Genomic DNA, 16079 nt, shown 5'->3' with positions numbered 1-16079 from the left:
ACAACAAATATATATTACTTTGTAACAAGAGAAATCATTTTTTTAAAAAACAGAAAACATTAAGTATTGCCTGGGGCAACCTCTTTGGGCCCTGGATGCCTTAACTTTGCAAAATAAGCCATTCTTGCAAAAGTCAGTGAATCTGGCCTTTGGTCAAGTTTTCACGGTAAGAATTTATGCTATGAAATTTAAGAAATATTTCTGTTTTTCAGATGTCTCATTTTCTTCCACCTAAATTTCTCCTGGGGTAAGAGTTCCCTTTCTTGAGTCTTAGCTTTTACCAATAAAAACAGGGAAACGTCTAGCATTCTTGAGTATATCATATTGTTTCTTGGAGAAAACACATGTGACCAGCGGACAGAAGGGAAGCACTTGACCATCAAACAAAATACACTGATTAGCCCCCCTGCTACAGGAACACATGCCAAAATGAGGAGGAGAAGAAGCTGATTTGGACGGCTTTACCATCTTCTGAGACCCTAAGGGTAGACCACCAGCTTGGCTGTGCTTACTTGAAATGACGTTTACCCACAGGGAAAGAAAAAACACACAAAGTCGAAAGAGTATGTATCCCTCGTGGTTTTCTCAGGGAAGCTGCACATACAGTTATGAGTGGGTGAGCAGCTCTGAGCAGGCAGCCTTGGATTAAAAGCCCTGTGTTGAATGAGAATGCTGTGACCACCTGTTGAACAAGCAGGGGCCCTCCTCTGATTCAAGGTGAGTGGGTATGGATGATTAAGTCAAGCAGTTTCCTAGGAACTAACACAAGACTCATTACCGAATTCAAGGGCAGGGGAAGCTCCTTGAGGTCTGAGCCAACATTTTTCAAATAAATGCCTGAAGCAACAAGACTGTCCCTGTGACCGGGCCCAACCATCCCTAGACTGGACTTCCCTTCTCAGATGAAAAAGGGCACCTCCAGCTCCAAAGCCCTGGGGGGAGTGGGTTTTCCCATCAGTGAAGAGGTGGTCCCGAGAGCAAGATGTCCTTGCACTCCACACACAGAAGCTAATTCAAGGCTATCAGTAAAATAAAACATCCTTCCTTACAGCTGGAGTTCTGAGGAGACATGTCAGCAAGGGATACCTTTTGGAAACTCTCTACAGAGCTGAGCAAGACCGCCTGGAAATTTAAATGATGTTGCCCCCTCTTTGGGGACTGTTTCATCTGGAATATACTTCCACCCTGACCTGAAGATGTATGTGGTTTCCAGCTTATTCACAGATTCTTATCATCCCTGAGGTTTTTATCAATATCAACAATAAGGCCACTGCACCCTTCAGGAGCTGATGGTGTACTACTGGGAGAGACACAAAGGAAAAATAACCACCGGTGAGTTATTACAGGGGGAACTGTAAGCACTTGCAACATTCATAGGTATACAGAATATCTTCTGGAATTAAAGCAATCAAGAAAGGCTTCCTGGAGGAGTAGGTCTGGAAACGGAAGTTCAAGGTGCACCTGGGGTGTTAGGACAATGGAAAGGTGTGCTACAAGGGGTGCTTGACAAGCATCAATGCATGAGGGCAGAAAGTACAAGCAGTATTTAGAGACTGCACATAAATTAATCTGGTAGAGGAGAGGATCTGTGCCGGAGCATGAGAAGGATGAGTCAGTAGGATTAAATTATGAAGGGTCTTGAAGGTCAGGCTAAGAAGTGGATTTAATTCATCAGGAGTGGACAGTCTTTGAAAGCACCCAAGCAGGTACATTTAAAGACAATATAGAAGATAAATATGGAGCAGCCCGCCAGATGGTCTGGAGTGGGGAAAGCCTATACTGGAGAATGGGAGAAGGTTCCAGAAGTCCGAGATGCCTGGCTTGTGCACCTACAGAGCCAAGAAGGTCATGGACTAAGATTCTTCTGAACTTCCTGCCCTGTCTGCTTAACCATGCTCCTGGAAGAGGAGTCAGCTCCTAGGAGGCAAGGCCCCTAGAGAGACTCTACCAGGTCAAGGACAAGTCAAGGATCAACCTGCCTAATGCACTCAGGGGACAGAGAGGAGTGAAAGCATAGAGCTCAGCAGCTACACCTTAACCCTCCCCACACGCCCCAACACTACAGCAAACAAAGCCAGTCTGTCCATTCAACCAGCTAAGTGTCCAGACAGATCCTGCAGACATGGGGAGGACAATGATGACTGTGTCCAACACAGAGGTAGGTAACACAGGGTCACAGACTCTCTAGGCAAGTTCACTCTGTGAGTGTCTACCTGTTGCACTTCAACTTGAGGCAAAAGTCATCTCTAATTTTAAGTAAAATTCAATTCTTTACACTGGCTAAGAGGTTCTTCAGGATCTGCAAAGCCTTGCCTGGCAATCTCACCACACTTGTGCCCACGTAATATACTCCAGACATCCTTCTTTTCATTCCTCAACCGCGCCACATTCATTCCTGTCTCTGAGCCTCCACACACGCTGCTCCCTCCACCTAAGCATACCTTTCCCCACATCTTAATTCAGCTCGCTTCACTCGGCTTTCCTTCCTTTTTGTAAGAGCTTCCTGAAAACTCCAAGCTTTGTGCCCCCACAAGAGGTACATCTCACCTGCACACCTACCACATCACCTCGCCATGTCATCTTTCTTAATTGTCATTACCGACGTACAGTTGCCAATGTTTTATCGACGTATAGTTGCCAATGTTCTATTAGTTTCAGGTGCACAACATGGGGACTCGACATTAATATACATTATGAAATGCTCGCCACGGGAAGTGGAGTTGCCATCTGTCATCCATGTACCGTTATTATAGTATCACTGACGACATTCCCTATGCTGTACTTCTCATCCCTGTAACTTATTTACCCTGTAACTGGAGTTTGCACCTCTTCGTTGCCTTCACCTATTTCATTCCGGTGCCACCCCACTGCCCCATCTTCTTATCTGCACTTAGCTCTATCAGAAATCTACTGAGCTAAGTGTTTGGTTTGTGGTCCTTCCCTGTTACAAGGCAAAAACCAGAAGAGCAGGGACCGTCCCACATCTTGTTCACTTCTGTCTCTCCGGTGTCTATAAAAGTCCCTGGCACATGTTGGTGGTCAATAAATACCTGTCAAATAAGTGAAATAATTAATGAATCAATCCATGCCTTGAGGATCCACGAAATTCCACCTCCCCCTGAGTAGAAAACCTATTTAAGACTGTGATGCAGATCTTCAAGAGACTAGAGCCTTAGAGTTTCTAGTTTCTTTTAAACCATCTGCATCTAAAATGTTGGCAGCTGGGCATTGTATGTGTTCACATCAAATGGGGAAAAGCAGTGGGGAACTTGCTAAGTACACCGTCAGTGAGAAAAGAAAGTTCCAGAAATGTCTTCATTAACAAAGTGGCTTTTAGGGGACAGTCCCTTGAAATATCATCTCACTGGTAATACAACTCCCCTCACTGTGGAGTTAAAGCTGGGCGAGAGAGGGGTAAGATCTCAGGCATTCCCCCCTCCCACCCCCGCGACAGAAGCAGGAGAGTCTGAAAGACTCAGGCTGACATCAAGTCACGGTGGCGAGCTCTCGGGCTGCGTCTTTGTTCTACTCCGGTATCTGGGCTCTAATGAGGCTTTAGGAAAAGCAGAGCTGCCTTTTAAGAAAATTTCATCCTAACCTGGCAACAGTGAAATGGAGCCAAGGCTCACTTAGTGGGACTAACAAGGCGGAGAGACAATAAATGAAACCCTCAGATAATTCAGACACCTCTTCCGGCAAACCTGCCTGTGATCCAATAATAACAACTACTACCATTTCTATGGCATTTGATCACACGCAAAGCACTTTCATATTCCACTGTCTCCCAGGATTCTCAAACTCCCTGTGAGGCCAGGGCTGGCATCATCAGCATTTTGCAGATGAGGAAACAGAGGCTCAGAGAGATGGGGGCAGAATGGGAAGAAAGACCCTTGGCCCACTGAGGCGAGGAACCCCTGCCAGGGGCTGCTCTTCCTCACTCAAGGCAGATGTGAGAGGATGTGGGAAGGTCCTACAGGGCCCTGCGCTCAGCCCCCTGTGCCAGGGCACTGGAGCCTCACATCTACGCTAGCCCTGAAGTAACCCAGTGGTGACTTCCTCCAGTGGCTCATTTCTCCTCAACAACCAGGATGAAGAAAGGACCAGAAGATGGCAGCCATGTCCACCGGGCCTCCTCTTGCTCTGGCAGCAGTCAGAGGCTGGTTCCTCCAGTCAATGAGGTTGTTGGGGCCTCTGTGTCTGGACCAAGACAAGGCTGCTGCTCACACACTCAGGTAACAGAGGCCTCCTCGGGTTGGAGGCTTTCCTGCAAGCCACAAACACTGGGACGCTGGAGGGTCAAGGGGCAGATTCATGGTCTGAATGCCTGGCTCAGAACCCTAGCTCAGAAGCTTCCTAGCTGGAATGACCCAGGGCAAGTTACTTAGGCTGACGCTCAGTGTCATCATCTGAAAAATGAGGATTACAGTGGTGTCGACCTCACGAGGCTATCGTATTAAATGAGCAAATACCTGCAGAGCACTTAGAACAATGTGTACCACAGCAGGCGCTTAATATATGTTAGCTGCGGCCGTTCGTTGCTCTCATTTCAGATACAGCATTCTTGAAAGTTTAAGAGAGTCTGCAAAGGAGGAGGGATGGGAAGAAACATGTCTACATCTAAGTTACAATGCAGTGTGCTTGGTAATATTTCAGAGAGATGAGCCAAGAGATTAAGAGCCAAATATGAAACCAAAAACTCAACAAAGAAAGAGAAAACTTGACTAAGAACACCAAGTTCATTTCAGTTCCAAGGCCTTTGCATTTGCCGTTCCTTTGGCTTGGCAAAGTCTATGCCCACATCCCCCCATGGATGGCTCCAATGTCCTTTTCTCAAAGGACTTCCCTGAGCCCCCGCAAGCTAATAAGACTTCCCCCATCAGTAGTCATCAGTCTCAGAATGATCTGCTGTGGGGCGCCTGGGTGGCTCAGTCATTAAGCGTCTGCCTTCAGCTCAGGGCGTGATCCCAGAGTTCTGGGATCGAGCCCCACATCAGGCTCTTCTGCTGGGAGCCTGCTTCCTCCTCTCCCACTCCCCCTGCTTGTGTTCCCTCTATTGCTGGCTGTCTCTCTCTCTCTGTGTCAAATACATAAATAAATAAAATCTGAAAGAAGGAAGGAAGGAAGGAAGGAAGGAAGGAAGGAAGGAAGGAAGGAAGGAAGGAAGGAAGAAAGAAAGAAAGAAAGAAAGAAAGAAAGAAAGAAAGAAAGAAAGAAAGAAAGAAAGAAAGAAAGAAAGAGAAGAAAGAAAGAAAGAAAGAAAGAAAGAAAGAAAGAAAGAAAGAAAGAAAGAAAGAAAGAATCTGCTGTGACCAATTACTTACCGCCTACCACTCCACCAGAATATTAGCTTACATGTAGCCAAGAACATAGCCTGTTTTGTTCACTATTGCTTCCCTAGGGCCTACAATAGGGCCTAACACAGATTAGATGCACAAAATTGGCTGAATCAATAACTGGGCACTGAACTGAGCCATGAAGAATGGGTGGGAATTTTCCAGGTGGAGAAAGGATTTTCCCATGAGGGCAAATGTGTGTCTGGTCTGAAGTTTGATGACTTCCCATGACACGAGCTTCACAGTGTGGTAAAACCCTACTTAAATTCTGAACCTCCACTTAATCGTCCTAGAGCTTAGCATTCCAACAGTTCAGCCAGGTAACTAACAACCCTCTTACCTGATACTCCCATCAAAGCAGGGACAGGGGCTCTCCAGCACCCAGTGGAAAACTGCCATGTGATATGGAAAGACCCTTATGGGGAAAACTCACTGATAATTGAAGTAGTGACATCAAAAGATTGCAATGGGAAAAAAAACTGTTTGAAAATTAAAAATTCTATCAACAGATAATTTTATTATATATAATTTTAAATTATATTAACAATTATATATCAACAGCAATAGCTAACATTTATGAAGCTCCTGCTTCATAGAGCTAGCATTTTGTTGATTTTTGCATCTCAGTGGAGAACTGAATTTATAACATAATATATGCAAATGGAATCATTCATTCATTCAGCAAACATTCATAAGGTGCCTAATTTATGCCAGGCACTGAGATGTAGCAATGAACAAATTACAGATCATTTCCTGAAGGTGCTCACACTAGATATGACAAAGGAAGCAGTGATCAACTTTGCTTAAGTCAAAAAATAAAAAATTTAAAGGGATCACATAATGATGATATCAGCAAGTAACATTTATTGAGCAATTACGATGTCCCATACACTGTTCTAATGTACACTTCACTCATTTAATCCTCACAACATGCATATGAGGTAGACATATTATTACTTGCATTTTACAGTTGAAAAATCAAGACATAGAGAAGTTAGGTCACTTGCCCGAGGTCACAGACCTAGTCAAAGTCCTAAGAGGTTGACTGTTCTTGACCTGGGACAAAGTAAAAAGTTCACCAAGTGCTTTGGTCATGTTTCTCAACGTCAGCACTCTTGACATTTGGGGCCAGATAATTCATTGTGGGGCTGGCCTATGCTTTGTAGGAAGTTTAGCAGCATCCCTGCCCTCCAACCACTAGATGCCAGTAGCAACTGCCTCCTGTTGTGATAACCAAAAATATCTTCAGACACTGACAAATGTCCCCTGGAGGGAGAAAGCTGAAACCACTCGGTTACAGGAAGAGCATGCTCAAGGCAAGAAGTAGCACAGCAGGCCTGGGAAACTATGAGTGACCTGATGTGGGGTACGATTCAGGGAATGACAAAGGAGGACGTTATAGGGGTGCGCAAGAACCAAATCACAGAGAAGCCTCACGGTCCACAGGAAGAATCTGGGCTTGATCTGGAGGACAATGGGGAGCCACTGAGGCATTTTAAGCAGGAACGTGACAAGACCAGACTTAGGTTTCAGAAATATGGAGCTGAAAGCAAGATAGAAGATGGCTCAATGATGATGTAGAAAGAAATTAGGGAGTAGGGGGCAAAATCAAGACAGTGACAGGAAGCCAGGGAAGAAAAGATGCCTTCAGAGCACTGGAGATATGAGGGGCAGGCTCAGGGATGGGGTGGGAAAGAGCCAGGAATAATACAACCAGTCTACAGACCCGGGTGGCTGGATGAATGGCAATACCACTCACGATGACAAGGAGGAGGAAAAGGAGCTCCATTTTTACACTGACTGAATTTGAGCTGCATCAGAGAGAGGCCATCCAAGTGGAGACATCAACGTACAACTGGATCATTAGTGTCTTGAACCTCCAACCTGGGCTGGAGACAGGTATCCAGAGTATGAGATATACATGGTTGTGAAGACTTCCCTGGTGAATGAAATTATCCAGGGGAGAATAACAAAGGGAGAACAAGCCTGAGGACAGAACTCTGAAGAATCTGAAATATGAAATCTGGAATATGAAAAGGTTGGGAGGAAGAGGCAAGACCTAGACAAAAAGAGCCAAAGAGAACCAGGGAGGCCATGTCAGAAAACCATGAGAGAACAGTGTTCTGGAAGCCAATGGAAGAAAAGGGAGATAGCAGGTAATACCAAAATCTAGGATTCACGTCTGAATGAGAAGGTGTAACTAATAAACACCTAGGCTATCAATTTGATTACATTCATAAAATACTTCCTTGAGGAAAATGTACGTTACTAATATAAATAAACATAATTCTCCAAATTTAGAGAGTTGAAGAGACTACCCAATTAAACACACTTACTTAATTCACTTGTGATCTCATTGAGAATGGAAAGCAATCCCAATGTCAAAAGGCTGCCAAATTCATGACAGCTAAAGAGAGATTCAAATCATGACAGCTGAACACTGTGGGCAATGCAGAGCCTTGGAATATAAAATCCAAGTTCCTTCCAAATTCCTTTTCATAACAACGTTAAGACGAATGTACAAGCTTATACTTTTGACAAACTGTAAAATGATCTTTTCTTAAGAGCCCAAACTCGATTCTTGTTTATCTGGAAAAGTTCTGTTGAACTGTCAGAGGTTTTTACTAAAAGACACACAGGTATGTTTCCAGAATATAAGGTCTTATCTGAAACAACACTTCATATAGTAACACACCTAGTATATGCTTTATATCCAATACTTATTTGCAGTCCGTACATGCCTGGTTATTTGTCCATCACTCAAAGTGAATCTCTTTGAATTAGCAACTTACAATGCAACTCCACAGTACTCAAGAAGTTGTCAAAAATCAATCCCAAGGCAGGAGATACACAGACACACCAGAGGACAAAAAAACAGACAACAGTAGACTCCTAGCCTTCAAATTTCTCTGGAAGAACATAAACTCCAAAAGTCGGAGCTTAGAATCATTCTGCACCCAAAATTAGTTCCCAACACAAGGTCTTAGAACTTCAGAATCTAAATCCATAGTGATCTTACACAACATTAACCTTTTCTCTTACACATCCTGCATTCTCTTCTGTTGCAGTTTTAGAACTATAGATAAATAAAATGGAACATAAGTTTAAAAGCTTTAATACTGGTTAAAATATTCACAATGCCACAGTCTGCCACAGACAGAGTCATGTGGTTAAATGTGCAAACAATTACTCAATGTAATTTCATCTTGCAGAAGTTGAAAAACTAGCTGTAATCACAGTGGGCACTGTTCATTTTACTCCAAAAGCCGCCATCTTTTCTGCTCCTGATTGGATTTTATTCTTGGACACAAGAGGAGTGGGCTTCCACACTAAGCATGCTAGTTCAGAGAGCATTAAGAGGGCGTACCTAAATACAGCGACAGCTGGATCTCTCCTAAAGGGGCTCGATTCCAGTGCCTTAAAGAGACAGGGTCCAAGATGAGCCACTGCCCAAGTCCTCATACTGAACAGTCTCACACCCCACTGCACTGAGTCCTGGAAACCCACTCAGCCAGGACTCCGGGTCTTTAGGTGAGGAAGGAGCCCAAAGCCACTACAGGTTATATTCTACCTGTGGCACAGTCTCCGGCATGACACACACTACCCGTAATCTCCCAAGACTTTGGACCAGTTACTCAAGCTCTTGTAGCCTCACTTGTCTCATCTGGAAACTGGAGGTAAGAATGGAACCTACACCATGGAGTTAATGTAAGGAGCAGATAAAAGTGTACATATTAAGTGTTTATTTAGCACAAAACCAGACATGTATTAAGTTCCCATTATCATTAATATTATCTAATAAACTAATAGAGAAAAATCCATGCAATTGTTACCTATGGCTGTATAATAAATTACCCCAAAACTTAGTGCCTTAAAAAACAAGCATGTATGATCTCACAGCTTCTGTGAGTCAGGAACCCAAGGGCTGTTCAGTTCAGTGCCTCGGCCTCCAGATTTCTCACGGGCTGAAGTCAGGCTATTGGCTGGCATCTCATCTGAAGGCTCACTCACTTCCCAATTCACTCACATGGTGGTTGTCAGGATCCAGTTCCTCACAGGCAACTGGACTGAGGGACTCAGTTCCTCCCTGGCTGGCAATGAGAAGCCTCCCTCAGTTCCTCACCACATGGCCTGGGCCTCCCACTGGGCAGCTTGCAACATGGCTTCCGCCACAGCAAGCACACAGGGCAAGAGAGAGCACACAAGACAGAAGCTACATTCTCTCTGTAACCTAATTTCAGATGTCGCATCCTGTACCACTGCAATATTCTATTTGTCAGAAATGAGTCTCTAGGTCAGCCTACACTCGACGGGAGGGAATTACACAAGGGCACGAATACCAGGAGGTGGGGATTATTAAAGATCATCCTAGGGCTCCAGTGCAATGTGAAAAAGACAAAATCTTCACAATGAGTTTTCAACTCTTTCTTTTCCGTCTTTCAACAAATATTTGAGTGTTTACTCCGTGCCAAGCACTGTACAAAGGCCCTGAGAATATAATAAAGAACAGAGACATGCCTCTGCTCTCATGAAGCTGATAATCTAGCAAGGCAAACAGACATTAAAGAAATAAACTATGATTGAATTAAAGTTGACAAGTGCCATGAGGAGGAAGTACATTGTGTAAAATAGCAGGAAGAATGTGATCCACTCGGGATTCATGTAGGGCTTCCCTGAGGAAAAGAACCAGGCTGAGACATAAAGGATAAGAAAGATTTAACCAGGCAAAAGGCAGGGCCAGGCAAGAGAACAGACATCCAGACACAAAGGAATGGACCACAGGAAGGCTGTGAGGTCAGATGTAGCCTGCACATGCTGGGCTTAATAAATGGAGTGGTGGAGGCAGGATGGTGTCCAAGCAGGATTAAACAGGTAAGTTTCTAACTGACCCTTATTCTCAGCTAAATTAAATTCACAAAACATGATTCAGATATATTGGTTCTCCATGGTGTAAGATCTACAAACCACCACATAAACAGTGAATAAAACCCATGTTGGTCTCAATCTTCCAGATCTTCAAACCTGTGGTGTCTTGGGGGCTTAGGGTTAATGATTCGTCCATGAAGACAGGCTTCCATAATAGGACACACTACCCCTAACCAAAATCAGATCTCATTCCAAAGAATTATTGCTAACCGAAAAGCATTCAGTAGAACAATGAAGACTCCTTCTCATTCCATTTCATTAAATTCAATCAATTTTTCCATAAATAATGCTGCTAAATGACTCCTGGACTTAAAAAAGAGAACACAGAAATGCTGATCCATGGAGGAGGCAGACTGAAACACTCAAAATAAAGATGCTTTTCTGTTGATTCCCAAGGTTAGAGAACAGATCCAGAAACAGATGCAGCCCAGTAGGGGGTTTATTTTTTTTTTTTTTAATAATGATTTTTTATTATATTATGTTAGTCACCATACAGTACATCCCCGGTTTTCGATGTAAGGCTCGATGATTCATTAGTTGTGTATAACACCCAGTGCACCATGCAATATGTGCCCTCCTTACTACCCATCACCGGTCTATCCCATTCCCCCACCCCCCTCCCCTCTGTAGCCCTCAGTTTGTTTCTCATAGTCCATAGTCTCTCATGTTTCATTCCCCCTTCTGATTACCCCCCCTTTCTTTATCCCTTTCTTCCCCTCCAGTAGGGGGTTTAAATAAAGAACTTTCCTCCAAGGCATTCAAATTCTGTTCGATGCCCTCTCTTACTTACTAGCAACTACAAGTTCAAGTGTCAAACAGCCACAAAAGGACACATTTCAATAAGTCTGAAATCTAATACATTTGTACTGGAAAAGAAATTAGTAGATCTTCATTATATTCATGTTAACCTGAGCTGAGATACTTATGATAAATAACCTACATTGTAATCCTATTGACAAAAGGCCATCTTTCCTATCGATGCTGTGAAACCCCGTAGTACACTGTCATAGTCAATCCATACAACCCATAGGAACATAGTTAAGGTTTGGGAGTAGGTGACACATGTCTATTGCACTCAAAAGTTGAATGCCAACTGTTAGCCAGCTCTGATAACAGCGTGCTTCCAGCGCACTCTCCACAGACTTAACACTAGGATGGAATTTCCAAAGTAAAGCCCACAGGCAGAACAAAGCAGAGCTGATCAAAATTGCATGTTCTTCTGGAGCAATGAGGTACAGTGGGATAAAACTGAGGAAGAAGGGCTCCCCCCCCCAAAAAAAAATCACCAGCTGGTCATCTGGTCACCCACATCATCCCAGCTTCATCTGTGATAATGTGGAGAAAGGGGGTCAAGAAGTATGGACCAGGAGAAAATAGCATAGTGAAAGGGCTGAGTAAGCTTTAAGGTAGCTTGAGGAAACAGCAGGATCCTACGTTAGATTTTGTTGGCTAGCAAAACAAGCCTCTGGCTGGAAGTTGAAAGTACTGGATTCCAGCCTCAACTAATTAACTACTTGGCATTTAGCAAACATCTTCAATCAAGTAATTAGCAAGTAATTATTGAGTAGCTACTATGTGGTCAGTGCTCAGCAAGCTGTGGGGTTGACCCAAAGGAGGTTAAGGCTCCGATGTTACCCTCAAAGAACTTAACGTTTTAACTTGAGACTAGAAACAAATATGTACTAAACCTTCAGCTTTCCAGAACCTGCCAGGAATGACTCCTTGTTACCAAGTCCTTGCAGAGCTGGAAGCTAAAATTTTAAGCACAAGAGCTTTTCACAGCTAAGTGCTTTTAAGATGGAAATCTTTCAGAAATACATGATCTTAGCATTTCCAAAGATTTTCAAAGAAAACCCCACAAACACTGGTTCTGCTGGATATTAATAAGAATTATGCCCAAAAAGAAAAATGTTGGAAGGTCTCATGGTCAATAAGTTTGGGAAACAATGGGTTGACGAATTAAATAGGCTTTTCTTTACTAAAGGACTTCTCACAGCCTTAAAAAACTAATGTGAATTGTGAGCATCTAAAGGGAGGATATGATATACTTCTCCAGGGAATCATTTTTCTCGTTGATTAAGGTTCTGTGCCATGTACTTTGGAAAGACTATGCTATATACTTCCCTTTCTCCTTAAGTAAATGCTCTCGTTGGCTCAGAATTGTCTTATCAGGGGGCTGAGTCATTGTCACGGGCCGTGGATGGGGAAGAAGAACTGCACAGAAAATGCCTTCCCTTCACGGACCACCCTTAGCGCAATGAGCTGTGTCATGGCAACAGCACTGCGCACCACCCAATCACACTGCACAATTGACGGTGCTCCTGGGGGGGGGGGCGCATTCATGGCAGCACAACCTGGACACTCTACCTGGAACCCAGAGGCTAGCTATGAAGCCCTAGAATGCTCCACTGCAACTTATCCCGCCCTCTAGCAAGTCCCACTTCCTTTAAGAAGATTCCAGACCACACTGACCTTTTCTTGCTCCACTCAGAGCACAAATGGCCTGCAAGATGTTCTTGGCATCCACCTGGGCAATGCCTTATGACCTTTTACACCCGTGGTTCCTTTTAGGACTCTTTCTCTGTTTAACCATTTCTTTGTGGAAGGATTTGTGGGCACATCTTGAACTGAACAATGCATTCCCCAAGGACAGAGATACTGTATCACCCTGGGGCACCAAGGACATGCGCTTTTGATTTCTTGCTGATTGACCAAGGAAAACTTAGAGAAAAATGCAAGGTACTGTTATCAAAAGAGGTCAACCAAGCTTGGCCAGCCAGCCCCACAGTGGCCCACCTGAGAGAAGATCTATGCTGTTTGTCCGATTCATGGGCACAGTGTGGGTGGCACGGTTGTCCCTCTGCCGTCACGGTGCTACCGGCAAGGCAGCCAAAGTCAACAGAGATAGACGAAGCCACAGGCACAGCTGGAAATCTTCTGCAGTATGGCTGCTGGGCGTGGTGCCCCCAAGGTCCCAGCAGGCTCTGACAGGGAGTCTGGTAGCTCCCGCTGCCCAAGAGCCATGGCGTCGGCACCATTTGGAGACCGCCCTGTTTAACAGGCTCACCAGAGGCAGAAAAGAAATCTGCCTTATTAAAGCCACTGGTCCAGTCAGTCCCCAACATGAACAGCAACAGATCCTGGCTTCCCTCCCTCCAATACCTAAAGAGAGGATCCACCTGGAGGAAGCTACCCAGAGGCCTGGTGGAATTTCTCCGGCCTCATGGGAGGTGGTGTTGCATGACAGTGAAGAGCACAGGTGTCTGGAGACGGATGACCCAGGTCTGAATCACAGCACTGCAGTGATCAGCTGTCTGTCCTTGCACAGCTCCATTGATAATTCTGAGCCTCGGTCTCCTCATATATGTCAACTGGAGTGAAATTGTTCCTTTTCCATTAGAATGCTGTGGGCGTGTGTGAGATAAACACACACAGGGTTCACCCCAACACTGGACACAAAATAAATGCTCAGTGAACACTGGCCGTCGTTACTAACCACTACTTCCCAAAGCCACACTCGACTCTGTGTAAGGCTCAGCTCTGCCCCAATCTCCAGCCCAGGCTGAGGTCTCCACAGCCACAGAGGGCAATCCTATGCCAATCTAGTCACATAATATATGCTCAAGAAATGAAAATTATTTTTCACATAATTAGAATTGGAGATTTGGCTGTGTTCCCCACCAAATTAGAATATTCCCCAAAGTCAAATTAAGCGTGTGCTTTCTTGTGTCTTTACTTAATAGCTGTGAGGGCTTGAGCAGCTTCCTCACCTATAAAAAGGCAGATGTTCATAGCACCTACTTGGTTCAGTCACTGAAAAGCTGGAGGTCAGTAGATCTGACACCAGGGCAAAATGTGAGGGGGAGGGGGTAAGGCAGAATTGGCCCCTCCTAAGAGGAGGGAGCTGAGCACTCTCTCCACCTCTAAGCAGACACAGGCCAGGCTGGGAACGAGGGGCTCAGGGAACTCTGCAGTCTGGCCATCAGCACAGAAGTAATCACATGTCCACGGGCCCTGAGGGCATGGCAAACAATGGGGCCAAGTGACTTGGCACAGGTAGGCTGGGCTGGAGAGGGAGAGCCAGCCACTGATGGGGGTGAGCAGAGAGGAGTGATGAAAACATCCCTCCCACTTGCCAGCTGCAGTCTGGAGTCAGGCTCTCTCTCTCCACTAAGGAATTCAGCTGGAGAGCAGCAGACCAAGGACTTGGGTCCATGAATTCATGGGAGGCCATGATATCAGGGGGCTGAGCTAAAGTGCTGTCAGCAGACCATGTGCACATGTGGAGTGGACTTTAGGAACGGGGACACTTTGAGAACAGCTTAGTGTGGGGCTGCAATTTCCCAGAGGCAGGATCCAGGTCAGACAAGCTGTGGTAGCCCTGTCATGCAATCTTCCATTTTAACACCCTTATTTAACACCCCTGTCCAGGAAGAAGGAAGATCTGCCAGGGAAAAAAAGGGGGGGATGGGGCACGTGGGTGCCTCAGTCGTTAAGCGTCTGCCTTCGGCTCAGGTCATGATCCCAGGGTCCTGGGATGGAGCCCCACATCGGGCTCCCTGCTCAGCGAGAAGCCTGCTTCTCCCTCTCCCACTCCCCCTGCTTGTGTTCCCTCTCTCCCTGTGTCTCTGTCAAATAAATAAAATCTTAAAAAAAAAGGGGGGGGGGGACCCAAGTCTTAAAAGAATGTTGTAGGAGACCATAATGTAGAAAAAGAAAAATATCTCAAGTATACGAGAAATGCTCAGTGCAAATTAACACTTCATTGAGATTTCATAATTCACTATTGGGATAAAAATCCAAAAGGCAACAACCCAGTCTGCTCACTAGCTGGGAGGAAAGAGGCACTCATATACACTGCTGGTGGGGGTGTTAAGTGGGGCGACTCATTAGAGGGGCATGAAATTTGGCAATACCTCTTCACATTACTAGCCCATAAACCCTTTGACCAAGCAAATCCACTTCTGAAATTTAACACGCACACAGAGCGGCACATGAGTAAAGTGTCCATACCATCATTCACTGCAGCACTGTCGTTAACAGCAAAACATAAAAAACAACTCCAATTTCCACCAACAGGAGGCCAGGTAAATAAAGTATATGCAGACGGTGAAATACTATGCAACTTAAAAAATAATGAGGACCCAAGAGAAAAATGGGCAAAATTCATAAACAGTCCACAGGAAGAGACACACAAAATATACGAAAAGATGCTCAACTTCACTTGCTATAAGAAAAATGCAAATTAAAATGATACCATAATACCAATTCTTACCTGTCACGGTAGCAAAAAATCAAAAGCTTCATTCCATAGTCTGTCAGCGAGGCTGTGGGGAAACCAGACCTGTCCTGCGTCACTGGTTGGAATGCAAAATATTTCAACCCCATGGAGGGGGATTTAGTAATATCTAACACAAATGCATATGCTTTTACTCCGACCCAGCAATCCCACTTCTAGGCATCTACCCCAGTTCTGTAACTCCACCAACATGAAACAACGGACAAAGTTCTTCACTCGCATCGTGCATATGCCTGAAAAATTTGAAACAATCTAAATGCCCACCCACAGGAAGTTGGCTGAATAAACGACTATAAATCCATACAATGGGGAAAAACTCTGTACCCTTATTAAAGAATAAGAAAGATCTTGATGAACCACTATGGACTCCTTCCAGTGTATATTATTAAGTGCTAAAAGCAAAGTGCAAAAGTGCCTATGATGTATACATATACATATATATACACACACGGAAAAAAAGAGGAAATAAAAACATACACTTATTTTTCTAATGAAAAAGGTTATCTATAGAAAGTACATGT

The 16079-nt window shown here is 44.5% G+C and overlaps 1 protein-coding gene across 1 annotated transcript in view; it reads right to left on the bottom strand.

The window, feature by feature from the left end:
* SPOCK1 (SPARC (osteonectin), cwcv and kazal like domains proteoglycan 1) overlaps positions 1-16079 on the bottom strand; it is a 494193-nt gene that overhangs the window by 435391 nt on the left and 42723 nt on the right. The window lies entirely within an intron of this gene.

The sequence above is a fragment of the Ursus americanus genome, chromosome 5 (genome assembly GCF_024610735.1).
Source record: "Ursus americanus isolate L20-20 chromosome 5, mUrsAme1.1.p, whole genome shotgun sequence".
Lineage (NCBI taxonomy): Eukaryota > Metazoa > Chordata > Mammalia > Carnivora > Ursidae > Ursus > Ursus americanus.
Note: the sequence above shows the minus strand (reverse complement) of the source record. Positions and strands in the feature narration are given on the sequence as shown.